The 19,825-nt window shown below is 43.3% G+C and overlaps 1 protein-coding gene and 1 long non-coding RNA gene across 2 annotated transcripts in view; one reads left to right on the top strand and one right to left on the bottom strand.

Annotated features, from left to right (window-relative positions):
* Positions 1-1,266: 1,266 nt before the first annotated feature.
* LOC138288041 (uncharacterized) lies at positions 1,267-4,438 on the bottom strand. The gene is made up of 2 exons (XR_011202316.1): positions 4,159-4,438; positions 1,267-3,783 (listed from the first exon to the last, which is right to left on the bottom strand). It is a non-coding gene; the product is annotated as an uncharacterized lncRNA (long non-coding RNA).
* Positions 4,398-19,825, top strand: part of CARNMT1 (carnosine N-methyltransferase 1) — a 340,569-nt gene continuing 325,141 nt past the window's right edge. The window contains exons 1-2 of the mRNA XM_069229159.1: positions 4,398-4,569; positions 5,520-5,555. The gene's annotated coding sequence lies outside the window, so the exon portion shown is untranslated. The remainder of the gene's footprint in view (positions 4,570-5,519; positions 5,556-19,825) is intronic.

Genomic DNA, 19,825 nt, shown 5'->3' with positions numbered 1-19,825 from the left:
TGTATATTTTGTTAATAGTGTATATATGTATATTTTTGCTTACTGCATTTTGATATATTACAACGGTTACACTCATTTCCTTTTGTCTTTTCATTCTTCCGGGGGGTTGGGGGGGTGTAACTATAATGTTTAGATATGTATTAGTGTGTGTGTTGTAGTGGGTGAGGGTGGGGATGGGGGTGTTGCGTGCTGAGTGTGTCCCTGTTTTTTCCCTCCTCCCTCCCCTGTGTCGTAGGTGCAGTACCCACCGTGGTCTTCGCCGCCGGCGTTGGTGCTCCTGGTACAGGAGCAGGAAGACTATCGCAGGTAGGATTTGGAGTTCCGGGTCCATGGTGGCCTCCTTCCTCCTGGAGTGTGTAGAGGTGAGCGTTTTCCTTTCGAAATTCCTGTTTCCTCCGTGTTTTTATCCGCGGTGAATCCGCCCTGGAAAAGGTGGCGTATTGGCCTGTCATAATACCGTGGGCGGTACATTGTCCTCCGCCTGTCTGTTGGCGCTGTTTGTTTGTACCGCTGTGGCGGTTGGAGTGTTAAAGTGGCTGTCTTTGTTGGCGGTTTCCGCCACAGTCGTAATTCCAAATTTTTTCCACCGGCCTGTTGGCGGTCTTACCGCCACTTTAACACCATCCGCCAGGGTTGTAATGACCACCAAAGTATGCAACAATTTTGTTATCTGAAGAGCCGGATGATGTTCTCATCACAAGAAGGCCCAATCAAATTTAACGGGCTTAAAGCCCATGCAGAAATAGAGATTTGGTAAATAAAAACTATAGGTTAGAGTCATAACTTCCGACAAGACTGACCAATTAGTCATTAGTGGGACGGACTGGAAGACCCTAATAAAAAGTCATGACAAGGGGAGCTAAATCAAAACTGCGAGGAGAAAGTGATGACGTCAGGAGACGCTGTCCAAAGTGCTGACTATTGGACTTATACTCTGTGAGCCTGATCCGCAGCTGACCACGGATGACCTGGGGACGTAGACTGACTTGTTGCTGATCCATCCTGGATAGGTAGCTATGAAAATGTGACTGAGTAATTTTGTGCCTTTTCTTATAGGTACCAACTGCACTGTTTTATAGAAATTCTCTTTTAGGTAGATTTTTCCAAATTAATGTTTTTTTCTAAATTGTTTTCGCATGAAGACCTACATGATGATGCTAATCTTGGTTAGGTAGGCTGATAGGGGAGACATTGACAGTCACAAATTACTGAAAAATTGAATTGCTGAATCACTCCATTAACTTTGATAATCACTGACTTATGATCTGCATTGTTGCTTATGATTTTATTTGGAGAATATTGATTTCCTTGATGATCAATAAAGATTAATTAATAAAAGCAAAATTAACTTTTGATTAGAATTGTAATCAATAGAGAATAAAAACTATTAACCTTTCCCATGAGTGATGGTTATTTCTGATTAATATGGTTTTCTATTTGGTTCTTCAAGTGGTTGATATTTTATATTGATGTTGATTATTGGTTCAGCAATCACTGCATAATTAGGATACGCCATGTGATTCAAAAGGTTCATCGACCTATATGCTTCCCTTGTAAGTTTACTTACTAAGGACCAGGCGCGCTAGCAGTGCCAACTTATCAGTGTCCATGAAAAACCCTCAAAAAGAGGCAGGAGACAGAGATCCTGCAATCCTGTTGGCATTATGTAGAATCACGCCCATGTATTTACTTGAAAAGGAGCAGTCCTTATGCAACACACGTGGTCAGGAGAAGAGTTCACTCTTGCGCTAGAGATTCTTTGAGACCGAATGATTTACTCAAGCTGAAAAGACATCATAAGCCACCCTTGACTACTGATACAGTTTATCACTAAGCTTAGGTGGATATAATTTCCTCTAAGAATGAACATTTCTAGACAGTGTATATAGTGAATCAGTAGGCGTTCATTAGGAACATGTGGTAGCTTAAACTGGCACAATTGCTAAGACTAATGCGAAAAGCACCTCCTTCCCACAACGGATTCAGTCTTGAAACACAGCTACAAGTCTGAGAACAAAGCACCATAGACATCCTCCCTAATAAATCTGAAAGCACAAGAAAGTCAAGCTCTGCATAATACTAATTTACACTTTCAAGTGGTAGCCCTGCTGTGTGCTGTGTACTGTAATGGTGCAGGCATGTGATCTAAACAAGGTGGAGTTGATTAGGTTTCTTAAACATGCCCTACATATTCACAATAAGATCAGAAACCGTTAAACTAACTGCTAGAACAAACTCCTCCCAACCGTGCGGCCAGATTCACTGCACTAATTGCACAGGCACACAAGTGCTCTGCTGGTCAGCAACACGTAGATACCCAAAGCAGACAAGGGTTAATAAACCAGAGATATTTGTTTTAACGGTCCCAGTAGCACTTATTTCTTAATACTTGGTCCCTCACATCCCCAGGTGCAGTCAAGCTCAGCAGCGACCTGTTGGTGACTTGTGGCTCTCTGGGATGTGTAGCAGGTACAGGTGGTGTTCTCACCCTCAAGGGGTAAACTCCTTTGTAACCCACTGCAGAGGCTGCCACGAGCATGGTGATCTTCTCAAGAATGGCTCTGGGCAAGCTTACGTAGTGACACCAGTTTCAGCGGCCGCAGACTTTTCATCAGCCATAGACCAACACTTACTTTTGTGAAAGCTGCACCTCCAAACCAAGCCTTCTTTGTGGCTTCCTACTTCAGATGCCCTTCAATCGCCCTTTCTTTGATGCAGAGGCAGGACCAGTCACTTGCATGGCAGTAGTCTGTCAGGCAACATGTAATGACATGCTCTGGTGGTCTTATTTACAGCTCCTCCAGAATTGTGCAGAAAGACCGGGGGGACTTCTTTACTGCATAGGTCACTCATGGATCACACTGACCGGATCATCAACTTCTTCATGGTGCTGCTCATGTTAGGAACATGCTGGGCTGCTCCTCTTGGGCAGACTTTACTCATGCAGGGCTAGTCGTATGCCTTCCCTCTCGCAGCAGAGAGATGTGCAGGCTCTTCATGCAGGTTCTCAGCTCTTCACTTGGAGAGTGCTAAATCAAGTGATGTCCCCCAGACAGGCTGTGAAACAGACATTGGGCATGGTAACACAGCAGCTCTTCGACTACTCTTAAGAGCCCTCCCTTCCTTGATCAAGAAGAACATGAGGCTGGAACAACATGGGAGGATTTGAATCCAACGTTTATACTCATTTTCCATACAGGGGATATGGATCCAGAGACAATTTGTGTTGGTTCTATTTTAAATGTCATTCTCTGACTCCTTTCACAGTTTTTGTGCAAAGTGATGTCTCATAGTTGGTAGCAAAGAGGCTGGTTACAAGCAAGAGAAAAAGGGGCACATGAAGTCTGAGATGTCTGCCCCTGGCTGCCATCAGTTTTCCTTAAGTAGTAATCAAGGTCAGACAAAAGGAAGCCCTGCCTAGGAACGTCCTCACCTTGAACAACAGAAACTGCAGTTCCACCTATCACCCTGTATGCTGGTTATCGTTTTAAATAATCCAATCTCAGAAACCAATTTGGTTATTGTAGTGGGTTCTTGTTCGAAAAAGGGTTGAAATGAATTCTGGAGACATTGTATTTGGTGGTACCGTTCCTTTTATTGCAATATGGGTTAATGGAAGTGTTCACTTTCTCCACTGTTTTTCCATAGGAAATATCACTGGTAGTGCAGTCTTCTCATGTTACCAGAAAAGGTAATGAATTGTTATGTTCTTTGTTCTAGGGTGCTCCCGGTGACTGTCAGGACCTCATCCGGGTGATTGCCAGGAGGTATCTGGATCCCGTCCTCAGAGGATGATGGCGTTCCCCAAAGAAAAACAGAAATAAAAACCAGGTAAGTGTAGGTGTTTGGGTTTAGGCTAGATAAAGGTTAGTAGGGTGGTGAGGATAGGGGTGTGGGTTGGTGTGGGGAGTAAACTGGTTTGTAGTGTATCACCCTTCTCCGTGGAACTAATACTCTCTCTTTCTCTCTCTTTCTTATTAAATTATATAGGAGAGTCGTTTCCTTCAACACCTCACTGCGTGCAGTTAGGGAATCTGACCGTTTCTATTTTAGTCCCCTCCTCCCGGTCCCTTCCAGGTTCCTCACCCTCTCTCTCTCTCTCCTTCTCTCCACCCGCATTCACTCGGGTAAACGTTTTACACTAAGGTACGCTCGTACCTGTGAGAGCCATGCCCCTCCAGGGACGTGGCGACTTTGCTCGTGGTTCCTCGATGTTTCCGCGTCCTCGCTGTCGTCTTCCTCGGCTTCCGCTTTGATCTCTTCTTCCGGTTCCGATCCCGTTCCCGACTCGCTCTCTCCCTCTCCGTGCTCCTTCTGTCCCTCCAGCGCGCACCTCCTGTGGTCTCTCCTCCCCTTTTCCAGTCCTCCTGTCCCGGATATCCGCGTTGGATATCACTTACGGGTTGTGGATTCTCCCGGGCGTGCCGCCGGGGTATCGTCCGGCAGGTTCGGCGCTGTATTTTGTAACCGTGGCGACGGCTGCCCGGTTACAGTTATATTTCTTTATTAGATCGTTCTTCAACTGAAGTATAGCATTGTATATCACCCAACTCTGCAAACGCCCAAAGAGTAATTTGTTGTCCTTTAAACTGATCACTTTCTCATGGTACAGGGTGGTTGGTGCGTTTCTCTTGTCAGGAACTTTATTCTCTCTTTCTCTGTCCTAGGAGGGAGAAATTCTCTCTCTTTTCCTGCTTCTATCTGTGCTCGATGTCCCCTTTTTCTGAGAAGGAATAGGCTTAACTTTGCTCTTGGTTGTCAATATATACACAAACATTGACTGCAATTGTTCTAAGAAGTTTATATAGGTATTTCCCCAATTCAGGATTTGTAACCAAAATGTCTGAATACAAACCAAAAGAATTCCAACTATCATGGTTTATAAGATAACCCTTTTCCCTGGAGTCCATTTTGGGCCCTTTGCTTTCCGCTCTATATTTTAGGTGCTAGGTTTCTTTTCCTCAACTTTTATTATATATATATATATATATATATATATATATATATATATATAATAATAATAATATACGGTTGTGGGGAGAGAGAGAACAGAAACAATTTCACAGTTTGGAGCATCAGGTTCAATGTTCTAGTATTATCAGTTTCTTATATAACCCTGTACCCACCACCCTCGTATTTGGGCACTCACCTGGGAAATTTACACTTCTCTGGAGTGTGGGGGGACCAAGGGCCTCTCCGGAGGTTTTCTTCTACAAGATGCTCTTCGGGTTGTACATTAGTCTCCTGAATCAACGGAGCTCATTGGGTCCCTGCTGAGTACCTTTGAGTAGTGTTGCGTCTGTTTCCTCCTTCTCCCTCAGCGTCTCTGTTTGCTCTCTCCACATCCTCCACCTCAAATCTCTCTCCACAACCTTCTCTCCTCTTTGCCACACCCCTGCCCTTCGTGTCGGTCCTTCCTCAAGATCTGTCCATGCGTCTCCTGTGGGTATATTAGAAGTCTGATTTTGTTTTCTCCTCTTTGTCCCTTTCCCCCTTGATTATTGTTTTTTCTGTTTCAGATGCTGGAACAGTGACCTTCCATAGACGGATTTCAGGTAAGTCATCCTCCTCTCTACTTAGTGATTTAGAGTCTGTGTCACACACTCCCGCCAAATGGCAGTGCTCAAGAAGAACTAATCAGCAGCCTCTTGCTAACAAAGTCCCCATGGAATTTCTAAAGGTAGTCCTGTCTCCACACTTCACTGCCTGGCTCTCCACCCTACAGCTACAGAAATGCCGGCAATGCAAATTTACCTCTGTGAAAGTTATCCTCACAATCCATCTTGTGTCATGCTGAAGCCAGGAGCATTCAAGATGGAATCCGCTGGTCTTAGTACTCAGACTCACACTCAGCGTCCTACTACCATATATGTTGTGGTCTCTGTACAAACACAGAGGATGGTCAGTGCTAGGTTAATGGTTTCACATAGCAGTGGAACTTTACAGGAGATGGGTCAGTAGACCAAGCTCTCACTAACAAAGGGAAAAAGGTCTGGCCATTGTCCAAATCATAAAACACTGTACACTTTACCTGAAACACCCAGGAGAAGAGAACAGGGACAGTAGTTGTTTGTCTACTTTGAGGGCACACTTGGTGTGCCCCACCAGGTCCTGGACCTCACTCAGTCAGGGACAGAATTTGACCTCTGTGCTCAGGTTAGATTTGTGTGATGCAATGGCCAAAAAAGTAATAATACTTGTTTCCCTAGCATTTGGGCTTCACATAGAGGGGATATTCCTGTGACAAGAATGGGTGCATATTGTGTCCCACTGTGCATTACTGAGGAGAATTTGAGCTGGAATCAGAACTATATTTAAAAATAAAAACATACAATATATCCCTACCCAAAGGAGAACAAATCACTACAGTAAGCCTCAACACCTAGATGTCAATGCAGTGGAGGGAAACAATGGTACAACTTGTTATCACTTCACAGGAACTTAAGAGAAACTATGATTTAGAGGCAGGTTTGTGTTAGTTAACCCCTATACATGACAGATATGAGTGCATTGTAAGAATGTCAGATGCATCTGTCTGTATCAGTAATAACATAAAGAACTGTTAAAACAGCACTTGATAAATTATGTTTATATAGTACTACTCTTTCCAGTGTAGGGTATCAGAGGGCTTTACAGCATGCACACACATTATACAGAAGCAATATATTGTGCAAGTGTGTAAATCAAATCAAAGGAAATGTTACATAAGATTATAGGGGTTACAGTGTGTAGGAGTCACATATCATTCCTTACTGGTAGTACCATAGGCTCCCGTTATAGTAATGAGCCTGCTGGATGATTTTGGGTGGCAGCACAACCGAGTATGGGGGAACTGAGTCTGACTCTATACAGTGTGACAGCTGTCAGCCTAACCCAGCTAGCTAGCGGCACCTCACCAATACCAAAGGTAAGAGTGATTGTGGCAGCCCATCGCATGACACTCAGATTCCTCAAGGAAGTTGTGGTGGAACAGATCATACCCCTCTCTCTCAGTTATACAAGTCTCATACACGCAAAGACAAACAGAAGCTGGATCTTGGTTCAGTATATATTTTATTGAAGCAACTGAGTTCTGCGTAAAAGGGGATGAATTGCGATAATAAGGATATTGAAACACAGCGTTATCACAACAGTGACCAGGAAAGTGAAACACAAGAAGAGTCCCACCATATTGTCCCAATAGTGCCCCTAATATCCCTACTTCCCCTACTACGTTTTTACATGAGAGCAAATAGCAGTGGTAGCCCTAATCCGCCCTTCTTGTCCGAAGAAGGAAGCCCAACCCCCATGCCTACGTTCAGAGGTGAAGAAGAGGTCTATAAGTCTGCTGGGAGTCCTCCCATGTACACAAAGAAGAACCAAAAGGTTTCATCTTAAACTGAGACAGCATGTAGCATGAGATGGCACACTAGCTAGAATCTGTCAAAAGTAAGCAGTTGGTACCTAGAAAGGAAAAGCAAACAGACAAATCACAATTTCATTTTCATAGTTACCCTCCAAGGTTTGGGTCAGCACTCAGGTTCAGTCTTCGTCTTCAGGACATCAGTCGATTCGCCATCAGGACTCAGCTCACGGGAAAAAAACGGGGCACTTCCCTCATAAGGAGGCAAAATGGACAATCTAAGGAAGAGGATGGTTTATATAAGCCAATAAGTCACCAAACAGAGTGACAAAGTTTCTGGATCAAATCAATAGCATTTCCCTATTCAATCTCTCATGGTCTCCTGCTCCCTAATTCTCTCTCCCTCACTTCCTGGTGACAGGGGTTTTTATCCTCTTTTCGTTGTACATCCCCTAAAACTTAATTGGATAGTTGTTGCACCCCACTATCTTTGGCCAATTAAAAAACAGATTATGTCATTAATCTTTCACCCCACATTAGTTCACAGACAGTTTATTGGTCCATATGATTGACGTCTTCAGAAGTAGCACGTCCGGTATGATTACATCCTTCTGTAATTCTTTGTACATCTTTTGGTCAGTAGCTCCATTGTCTGTACCGGTTTGAGCGACCTTGTACATTACATTAATCTACACTGTTGCATTTTAGTTATTACATTTCTACAAGCAATATGAATTTCATGAGAACGGATCTACTATGGTTACATTCAACTTCTAGTTTGAAGAAAACAAGAGGTCATGTCCTTTTGCGAGTCAGCACACTGCACGTTTAGAAAAACACATTTAATATGAGAGCCAGGCAGCTAGGCTTCGGCTCATGCTAACTTAAGGCCTACAAGGTTTAATAACAAAACTTTAATACCATAATCATTAATAATTAGAATAAAACTATCCTTTAATATATATTTCAATAACATTAGTCATTTTTATTAGTCCACGTATACATTGGCGGCCACTCCCCGTGGTCACATTTCAGATGCACGTTTAAGCAAAACCTAGTAATACCGTTTTCTATGCAGCATTATTTCACATTATTTAATAAACATATCATGTTAATATAGATTATATAAGCTATGCTCTCTCAGTCCCTCCTCTGATGACGATCGTCATCACACAAACCTTTCCCTTTCAACCTTTCACTTTTAATTTTTCACCTTGCGCATAATGCGCATTTCAACATCTTGACCTTTGTGTGAACTCTCCCAAATTTCATTAAACATTTTCTCCCTTTCATTTTCATTTCTTTTACTACGCTTTGTCCAATTTCTTTTAATTTTGTCATTAATTTTGCATGCTCCCAATAAACAGATCAGAACAATTAATAGACCCCCTAGTATTTTTGTAAGAACCCCGTTCCAAATATTACTAAACCAGCTCCCTACTCTGGCAATTCCTTTTCCAACTTTCTCCCACACTCCAGGTTCCTTTAAATCCTTCAAATCTGCACTGTCTCGTTAGGTTAGTAAGCATACCTCTAATCTTTTTGCTATTATCTGGAATAAATGAGCAACAATGACGCTCGTTAAGCATCTTACAGACTCTGCCGCTTTTTGCTAAAAGAATGTCTAAAGCAAGCCGATTTTGAAGAGTCATAGCTCTTTCCGCAGCAAGTTCAGTATCCATCAGGAGTATAGCCCCTGTAAAATTTGTCAGCATGTTATCCACAATAGTAGACAACTTTCGAATCTTTATGGAGTTTAAAATAAACCCTACTGAAGGAATTATGGCTCCAAATATGTCACCAACGACAGCAGCTGCTGTCTCTCTCTTTTGTCTTGTATGTTGTAATTCAGACATTTTAGGTATTTGTTTTAAGTCATCAATCTGGTAAATCTTTGGGAAAACTATTCCCAAATAACATGTTCCATACCATCCCTTAGGAAGACGGTAATAAGCATTAAGTCCACATATATGATAGATCCCAGGGATCGCTGGATCCTGTCCATTTAACATGAATGTCCATTTACTCTGAAACAAAAACACATGCCTGCATTCACTTGTTCCCACAAAGTGTCATGATCAGATTTCAGCCTATGTATACAAAGCCTGCCTACATGTAATGCATCTATAGCTAATTTGCCTTGTGTCTTTATTGCAGTATAAGCATAATCATTTGCATATGTGCGTTTCTCTAGTCCCTTTTCTAGTCTCTCTTTCAATGCTTTGCGTCTATCATCAGTGTGATCTAAAAAGCTTTTCTCTACAGGTGTTAATAGACAAGCCAGATAGTTGCGGTGTGCATAAGCTGTCCCAAATGTCAGTGTTGGTTCAAAGAAACCTCTAACCAATTTTATACTATGCTCTTTAGCTAATTTGTTCAGAAACTCAATCACAGGCACAAAGGAAAACACCACATCCAAATTAGAATAAAAATATTGCACATGCTCCTGGTCATAGAATCTTGTTAGTAGCAAACTACAACTTATCCCGTAGGTTAAAGGCAGACTATGGTAAGTGACCCCTTCTTGTACTGATGAAGGAATCTTGGTGCACACATAACAGTTCCTCGCATCCATCGTGTCAACATACTCATTCAATAAGCGATAGAAAACATTAGTAGAAAGTTCCCCCTTTGAATTAGTTCCCTCATGCAAGTGTTGTGTATCTTGCTCAAATTTTTCCCACGGTGTTACTGTAGCAGTCTCAGGTTTTGAAGCATTGTTAGTCGCTTTCTTATCCAACCACTGCATTCCCACAATCACACCTACAATTATTACTGCACACACAATACCTAAGATAACACTTAACCACCCACACACGTTACCCTTTTTACTACTACCTCTAGTGTAAGCCATGATCTGTAAAGAATCATATAGAAGAATAAATCAAAACAAACATTCAACTTGAGGACGATTTAAAAGCTCCCCTTTTTTTTTTTTGATGCAAAGTCTCTTTCTTTCTGCGTGTATTTACAGCGTTTCACTCACCCCAGGACCCCTTTTGTCAAATCAGGTTTAGCAGCTTGTCATAATCGGTTTTTCAAAGTCAATTCAGGTTATCAGTGTCACAACCGGTAATTTATTAGTCTCTTTTTCTCAGCTTTTCTGCTTTCAACTTCAATTTTAACACAGTCTCTTTCTCTGATTGATTTCAGGTACCGTAGTATTGGCCTGGTACCTCTCGATCAGAACAAAACGCTAAGAATTCTTGTTGCCATTCAGATGTCGCTGCATATGCCCATTCAGGACCTGCGTACCTTCTATTTGCAACTCTTTTTCTTTTCAGCCTGCGTTTACTTTGCAATTCTCCTTCACTTAGATCCTCTTTTCTGGTTGTATCGATTTCTTCCGCTATTGTTTCACCTTGTACGACCTTTTATCTTGCATTTTGTTTCTTTGGCCAATTATCACCTTTATGAGTCTTCTTCCTGCTTGGCTTTTCAGGACGCTGAACAGCACCCTCCTCTTGTGCTATGGTGTTTTCTCTTGACGGACCTGCAACTGGCTCGGGAGATGTCGGTGTGCTTTGACCTCCCTCTGCTCTTTCGCCCTCTTCTTATTCTGGGTCTGTAACGGGTTCAAGCTCTAACCTGTATCTGTCTACTACTGGGAGAACCTCTCCTTGACTTAATTCTCCTGCTGCCTCTACTGAGATAGGCTCACCGTCACCTCTCTCGAACTCATTTACTGTTTGAGGGACTAGGCCGTCCTCAGTGGGCTCTCCTACAGTCTCAGTTCCCCTTTGGCTGTTCTCTGGCCCTGAGACTTCCTTTTCTGGAATTGCTGAATCAGAAACTTCAAGTTCCTCATCAGTCGGACATGTCACCTTCTTTGTGTGACTGGCATGTATCCAGTTTGGAACGCCTGCACAATTCACAGCAGTGGTTGTTGTCAGTATTACTTGATATGGCCCCTTCCAGCGCGGCTCCAAACACAACTTCCTCACGTGCTTCTTGACAACCACCCAGTCACCTGCTTGCAGGGTGTGACCTGGATCACTGATCGGTGGCAATGTGTTGGCCTCCACCTGGTGGGAAAAAGAGCGGACCACATCAGCCAAACCCTTGCAGTAGTCCAACACCATATCATCCGTGATATTCACAAGAGCATTTGCAGGTACTACGGGTAACCTCATAGCTCTGCCCATCAATATCTTGTGGGGAGATAGTCCTGTCTTCTTATCAGGTGTATTTCTCATTGACATCAGTACTAAGGGCAATGCATCTGGCCACTTCATATTGGTAGCTGCGCACATTTTTGCCCTTCTCGACTTCAAGGTGCCATTCATCTGTTCTACAAGTCCTAAAGCTTCGTGCGGTAGCTACAATACAGCTTCTGTTCAATGTCCAATGCAGCACATAAGAGCTTAATCACCTCATTGTCGAAGTGCCTGGCTCTATCTGATTCTAAAGAGACCGGAAATCCGAACCTTGGTATTAGCTCTCTAAGCAAAAGCTTTGCAACTGTGAGACTGTCATTTCTATGTGTTGGGTAGGCTTCGATCCAGTGGCTGAAAACACACACAATCACCAACACGTACCTCAAGCCTCCACACATTGGCGTTTCAATGAAATCCATTTGCATCTTGCTAAACGGACCTCCAGCTCTCCCTATGTGGCTCAAAGTCATCACAGTCCCTTTTCCTGCATTCATCTGTTGACAGATGATGCACCTGTGACAGGTAACCTCTGCGGCTTATCTGAATTTCGGATTGAACCAATCAATTTTGAACAATCTGATCATTGCATCTCTCCCAAGATGTGTCTGCCCATGATAAAGCCTGGCAAACTGTGACAAAAGACTATTTGGCAAAACCAACTTCCCCTCCTCTGAGACCCACAAGTCATCTGCTCTTTGTACACATTGCCTTCTCTGCCAGGAACATTTTTCCTCTCTGCTAGCACGACCCTGCAGTGATTTTAGCTCATCTAAAGTATCAACTACTCTTAATGCAAAATTCAAACATGTTTCATTTTCAGTTTGTGGTAACAATTCCCACTGTTCCTTGAACGATATACAGTTAAATGCGCAAAACCTTGCGACTTGATCTGCATAGCCATTTCCCATTGACACAAAGTCCTGTGACTTAACGTGAGCATTGCATTTCACCACGGCAATTTCAAGAGGTAACTGAATTGCATGTAACAAATCCTTAATTTGTTCGCCATTTTTCACTGGTGAGCCAGAGGAGGTCATGAAACCCCTCTGTGACCACAATTGGCCAAAATCATGTACAATTCCATATCTGCTATCAGTATAGATAGTGACTTTCAGATTTCCAGCTGCGTGGCATGCCTTAGTAAGGGCAATTAATTCAGCCACTTGTGCGGAATACACTCTTTCGAGCCAGGAAGCTTCTATAATACCGGTGATTGTACACACAGCATAACCGGCTCTCAGTATTCCGGCTGAGTCTCTCAAGCAGGATCCATCAACAAACATAATGCAGTCATTTTCTTCTAACTGCGTATCTTTAATGTCAGGTCTGGGTTTGGTACATAGTTCTGTTACCTCAAGACAGTCATGCTCCACTTCCTCTGCATTGTTAATCTCAGTGTTTTCAACAGGATGTAGAGTTGCCGGGTTCAACACTGTACATCTTTTCAAGGAAACATTAGGTGATCCTAGAATAATTGTCTCATATCGGGTAAGTCGGGCATTTGTCGTATGCTGAGTTTTAGTTCGGGTTAGCAAAATTTCAACTGAATGTGGAACCATTACTGTTAAGGGATGTCCCATTACTATGCCTTCACATTGTGTGAGGCTTTGACCAACTGCTGCAACTGCGCGCAAACAACCCGGTAAGGCTGCTGCAACTGGGTCCAAAGTAGCTAAAAAAATTGCTACAGGGCGGTTTGCACCTCCATGGACCTGTGTTAAGACAGACAAAGAACAAGCATCACGTTCATGACAGAACAGTAGAAAAGGTTTGTGTAATCAGGCATACCTAAGGCTGGTGCCCTACACATGCACTCTCTCAATTCCATGAATGACTCAAGCTCTTCCTCAGACAGAATTATGGTATACGGGTCATCCTTAGTTTCCTTGCCTGTCAGTTTTATCAATGGTTTAGAGATAATCGAAAAGTTGGGTATCCACTGGCGACAGTAGCCCACCATTCCCAAAAACATCCTGACATCCCTCTTTGTTGTCGGGGGGTTCATCTGCAGTATGGCCGTCACCCTTTCTTTTGATATTCTCCTGGACCCTTTCTCAATCAAGTGCCCTAAGTATTTTACCTCTTTCTGACAGTACTGCAACTTCTTTGGGGACACTTTATGTCCGTTCTTTCCCAAATGGTTCAGTAAGGCAATTGTGTCATACCTACAGTTATCTTTTGTTCTGGACGCAATCAACAAATCGTCAATGTATTGCAACAGAGTCGAACTGAAAGGCAGTTCTAATGACTCCAAGTCCTTCTTCAATATCTGATTGAGGATGGATGGTGATTCAGAAAACTCTTGAGGAATTCTACACCAACTGTACACCTTGTCCAAGAATTTGAAACTGAATAGAAATTGGCTATCCTCATGAAAAAGGTACCGAAAAGAACGCTTGTGACAAGTCCACAACCGTGAACCACTCTGCATCACACGGAACCTGAAACATGATTACTGCTGGATTCTTCACTATAGGGAAACATTTTACCACAATCTTGTTTATTTTCCTCAAGTCCTGCACAATTCGAACCTTCCCACAAGGCTTTTTCAGACCCATTATTGGTGAATTACATGGGCTGCTCATCACTTCCTTCAGAACTCCTTGCTTTACAAAGTCCGCAATTATCTGTGACACTTGAATAAGGACATCTTGTGCCATGTGGTATTGCGGCACCTGGGGAAACACTGCATTCGGCTTGACCTGTACTTTAACCGGTTCTATCCTTTTATCAGTCCCAACTTCCTTTCCTGTCAAGTCCCACACTTTTTGTGTCACCATTCCCTGTAACTCAGCTGGTAAGTCAATCACTGTAAGCATCGGGAATAAGGTTATCAAAGGATAGTCTTCGTTGGTGCTTTCCGACTCTAGATCTGTAAATTGCCCTTCGTCCCCTTCATCATCACTGTTTGTCTGCAATTCAATTCCTCCATTAGAAGAAGTAATCGAACATTTTGTTTTGCACCATAAGTCTCTTCCCAGTAGGGACACAGGACTTGAATCACAGACTACAAACTTATGCAGTCCCTGGAAGTTTCCAATCTCAACCTGAACCTGGTCTGTAATCGGGTTCGTCAAATACTGATTTGCTACTCCTACCACTCTTATGGTACGCCCTGAAAGTGGCAGCTTCGGGACTTCTGCACTTCTGACTGTAGAGCGTGTAGCTCCTGTATCAACCAGGAACGAAACCTTGTGACCCATCACCTTTCCCTCTACATAGGGTCCCCTCTGATCTACTTCTAGGGACGCTGCAAGCCTGCACTCCTCGCTGTCTGAACTATCATCCGACCATTCATCATTTATTCCATCCTCACCACGCAATGGGAATTGCTGTACTGCGTTATTTTGACTCATCATTTGGCCTGTGACCTGCTGAGGAAGCATCACCTGTTGCTGTCCCATTGGAGTTAATGGTAATTGCATTTGCTGTCTAGGTACCATGGGACCCTGCTGCATTTGTGCCGGTTGAATACGCTGCATTTGTATTTGCTGCATGGGTTGTAACCCCTGCATCTGAACCATGTTATTCTGGAAGTTCTGATTTTGACCTCTCGATTTTTGACCCCTCATATTTTGAAATGTACCGACATCAGTGCTTTGTTGAACGACATCATGCTGCACCATATTTGGGAATTCCCGCTTCCAATGCCCCACGCCCCTGCACGCGTGACATGGTGACATCTTTTTCATCCCTTGTACGTCATTTTGAACCACAACAGTATTCAAATCTGGACCGCGATTCACAAAACCTCGACCTCGGCCTCTCGGTTGCGCCTGACACACGCCATTCCCTTGCGGTTGCTGTTGTATCATCTGCTGAATCCCATTTCCCTGCATACCTGCCTGCGCTGCCTTAATCTGCATCACCATCACTTTCTCCTTCAACTTTCTCTGCTTCAGTTCAATCTCATCACTGCAGTATTTTGCTTACTGCAACTCCTGGTCAATCGGCTTCGCTTGCCAACAGATCAAATGATTCTTAATCATCTTGCTCACCTCTGGTCTCAACCCTTCACCAAATCTGAATACGAGATGGTTCATATCTTTCGGCTCAATAGTCTCAGTGCCACTTTAATGCTTGAACGCTTTCAACAACCTCTCATAATAAGCATGAATAGATTCTTTAACCTCCTGTGAGGTTCGATTGATTTTCTGCCAATCAGTCACTTTTGGCGACACCTTTTGCTTCAAAAACTCAATCACTTTATGATAGTACTTCATCACCTCCTCAGAAGGTGCTCCAGTCACCTTATCCCTTGCTGGCTCTTGTGTCGGCCAGTCCACACCTCTCTTGCACTCAAGCCATAAGTCAGGTGGAACAATGATCTCAAACAAGGTATTCAAGTCCTCCCAGAGACACTTCGCAAGCTTCACAAACCTGTCTGTCTGCTGGTACCATTCTATTGGCTTTTCCCTCAACCTGGGATAATCATTTGGAAACGACAGAATGTCTCCTCTAGACCACGGTACATGGACTAGAACCCCTCCTGCTGTTTCTCTCATTGGTAAAATCTTTACTGTCCCAGTGTCCGGTGAAGCTTTAGTCTCATTTGATCCCGGACTGTCACCTTTCTCCTTATCTCTTTTCTTTGCCCATCTGCCTTCCCATTTCTCTAAATCTCCCCAGATCTGCGCACTGTGCAGTATTTCTTTAAGATGCGCTTTCATTCCGGCAGACCTCATATGCTCAAAATCCTTGGAGTCAAAGTCCAGTCTGTAGCTTCTTTTCAAATGCTTAGTACTCCCAATGTCTATATTGTATTTGTCTGCCAGGTTCGCTAACCTCTGATGTACCTTACCCACTTCTTTAGTGATTTTGGGGCACAGATATCTCAATTCTGCTTCTGTGTATGATTCCAATCTGTTTACCCCAATTGTTCCTTCCACTAGTTCAGCTGCTTCCACACCCAGTCTCACAAAGTTTAAGGAATCATCTCTTTCTGATCGTTCTGCAGTCACTGTAACAGGTTGTGAAGTTTTGCTATTTCCCAACCACTCATTCAGTTGTTGCACGGAAAAGCCTTGCAACAAGATACTCCCTGACTGCATCAATGGTGCTTGCAATGCATCCGCACTCATTGTCTGTGGGGCTAACACACTTGACCCTACTTGTCTCATTGCCTCCAAAGGAGCCCCAATTGGACTATGGTCTAACAGAGACCCGAGGTGTTCAGCTGTTTGCGATCATGGTGATATTGATCGGGGTTCCTGTGAACCCTTCCCTCATTATTTCCTGGGTCCCCACCCCTTGATCATATGTACTGTATCAGTAACTCCCTTATCCTGTGTCTGGTTCCCAGGGCCCGCACTGGTGCTCGGGCATTGTCATCTACTGCATAAGGTGGCGGGCGATCATGCAACAATTGATTAAGAAACTCCTCATCGTCTGAGTCGTCTTCCTCTATCCAAGACCTCTTAGTCTCTTTTGGTTTGCTAGAGCTCTTATCTGTCTTACAGGTGGCTTTCTTTCCCTGTGTCTCGTCTTCTTGCGTTATTGCTGGAAACAATTTGAGTCCGTCAACTATCCCCTTTCTCCACATTTTGCTCTCAATGTCCCATCTAGCCTCAGCTAAAGTCTTCTCTGCCCTTTTCATTCTCCTTTCGAATTTCTGCTGTCTTTGTCATATGGCCATTAAATCCCAGACCGCTAATGCCTCATACTGAGCTGGCCTCGGAGGTGGCTTTTGTACACTTAACATCCACCTCAAATTCTCTAAAATTCTCGTATTGAAAGTTCTGTGTTCCGGAAACGCTAAACATCCCTCCTTCTCTGTTAGTTTACGCCAATGTTTCATCCATAAGCAAGGCGTGACACCCTTTTCCTCCATTACTATATAAGCTGGAGTACCCTCAGGCGGTGTAGGCTCCCCCTCACTCGCCATAATGTATGCGTCTCCTTTCAGAGCGCTCCTAAAAGCCTTAATAAAATTCATCTTTACGTCTTTTCTTTAGTCTGTATTTGATCAAGAAGTGACTTTAATTCCCGGGACACTCTTCACCCACCTTTCTCAACCTATTGCCTCTCACGGACGGCATCCGTGCGCGACCCCTCTCTGCAACTGACCTATCCCAGCGCGGCACCACTGACGCCACACTCACACACACTGCAGCTGACAAAGTCTTGCGGCTTGTCCTCCTCACACTGGATTCATACCAAACTAATGCAAAATTACTGCAAGCACCTTTTAACAACTACAACTCAAATTTGCTGGTTTACTACAGGAAGGGTAACACATTCGCTTCAGAACTTTACAGAGATTTCACTTGAAGCCTCGGCCGCTACTCTCTCCTTCTCAGTTCCCGCATTCGCAAGCAGAATTCGACCCGCAAATCCTACTCTTGACTTGTCAATTGTTTGTTCTAGTGCACTTTAGAACTTGCCAAATCTCCATCGAAGGTTTCATACACACAATTTGACTCAAACTCGACTTGTCAACCACGTTCGATTGACCTATTAAACCGCACCAATTACAACATAAACCCAAGTGTCTCCTACACTTGTCAATATACTCCGGAGTCTTAGACCACGACGGGTCCGTACATTAACAACCAACCACGTGGATAATTTTTTAGCATAAAGCGCCACACTCACATGAAGTACGCCGACTTCCCTACTCTCATACTGTGGAGTACGCCCACTCCTGCTAAAACAACATTACCTGGCCTAAATACATACAAACTCCACAAATCATCTGCAAAATGCATAAGCTGAGCAAGCGCAAATTCTACCCCACATATGCTAAAACGCTGAGAACATTCCCAACTCACTTAGGCAGGCTCCGAGATCCCAGGAAAGTCATGGGGAATTTAGAAACACATCATGTCTCCAATTTGCATCATCTCAGAAAAAACTATCTAAACAGTAATTCTCTGTCCTAGGGCCCCAAAGGGCCAAACCGTCGCTCTGCTACCAGAACTGATAACGCGTCCCTTTATGATAATTTATTACACATCAGGACTCGTTTTAGGCCAATGAATCTTTTTAACCCAGTTGAGAGACACCTTAGGACGAGATAGCTAATCAATATGTCAATCAATACGTTGATAATGTCATCAATATTTATCACAATAATGCATTTCACTTTAGTCAAAGACATTAATCAACTCAAGATACCACCATGACCTTGCAGTCATGAATAACCACACCAGTTTAGTAGAATTTTATGAAGTTTATTCCCTGTTGGTTACAATTATAAAAGCAGGTGTGTCAATCTCAAAAGCAAAGCACTCAATATCATTGTCATAATTTGGCAACTCGAATAAGACTTAACCAAAGCAAGGAACGTAATTATTAGAAGATAACACAGCATCAACATGTATCAACTTCAGCAGAGTGTCATTAACGCGTCAATTCAACAAAGCATAGATTCAGTAATTTCGTCTATTTGCGTCGGTATAGTGAACCCCTGTCCTAACCACTGATTAGCATTAGCCTGTTGGGCTTCATGCAAAACAATTTAGAACATCAATTTGGAAAACGTCTAGCTATGGTCTCTGACAAAAGTATGCAGTTGGTACCTAGAAAGGAAAAGCAAACAGACAAATCACAATTTCATTGTCATAGTTACCCTCCAAGGTTTGGGTCAGCACTCAGGTTCAGTCTTTGTCTTCAGGACATCAGTCGATTCGCCATCAGTCAAGGACTCAGTGTGAAGAATACGCAGGGACGAATTCCAGGATTCAATTCTTTAATTGGCAAAAGGTACATAAGCGGCAGCAACCGCGATCACGACCGCTCGCCACGACCTCCCGTTACTCCCCAAGCGCCACCCACATTCTATCTCCCCCGTCACCACACCGCCGCGCGCACTCTCTACTCCACATTCCAATCCCACACACCTTCCCCTCAATAAAAAAAAACACAGGAACATTATATAATATGGCAATACAGGGACATATAACTTGCATAAACAAAAACTGAACTGCATAAGAATCTTAACAATAATAACTCACAATAAATAAAGGAAATATACATATAGACCTATCTCAATCCGTTACATAGTCATTTAGATATATTGGGGCTCTTCTATCTCTCGCACCACGACAAATAACTTCCTCCCCATTTACATGCGCCTCACGAGAACTCAATGCCTTAACAGAGGAAGCACATTCATTCCCAAGCAGATACCCACTACACTCATCTAAACTTTCATTACCATGTTTAACATCAGTATCCTCCTCTCTACAAATCGATATGCACCTTACATTCCACACTTTCACATTGTCCAATTTCACTGCATTTCTCAAAATCTTAACAATTTTTCTAGGCTCGACCATTGAGGTTTACCTTTCTCAACAATTCCCGGCGTTTTGACACGGACACT

Source organism: Pleurodeles waltl, chromosome 1_1, assembly GCF_031143425.1.
Source record: "Pleurodeles waltl isolate 20211129_DDA chromosome 1_1, aPleWal1.hap1.20221129, whole genome shotgun sequence".
Classification (NCBI taxonomy): domain Eukaryota; kingdom Metazoa; phylum Chordata; class Amphibia; order Caudata; family Salamandridae; genus Pleurodeles; species Pleurodeles waltl.
The sequence above is the reverse complement of the archived record's forward strand: the minus strand, read 5'-3'. Positions and strand labels throughout refer to the sequence as shown.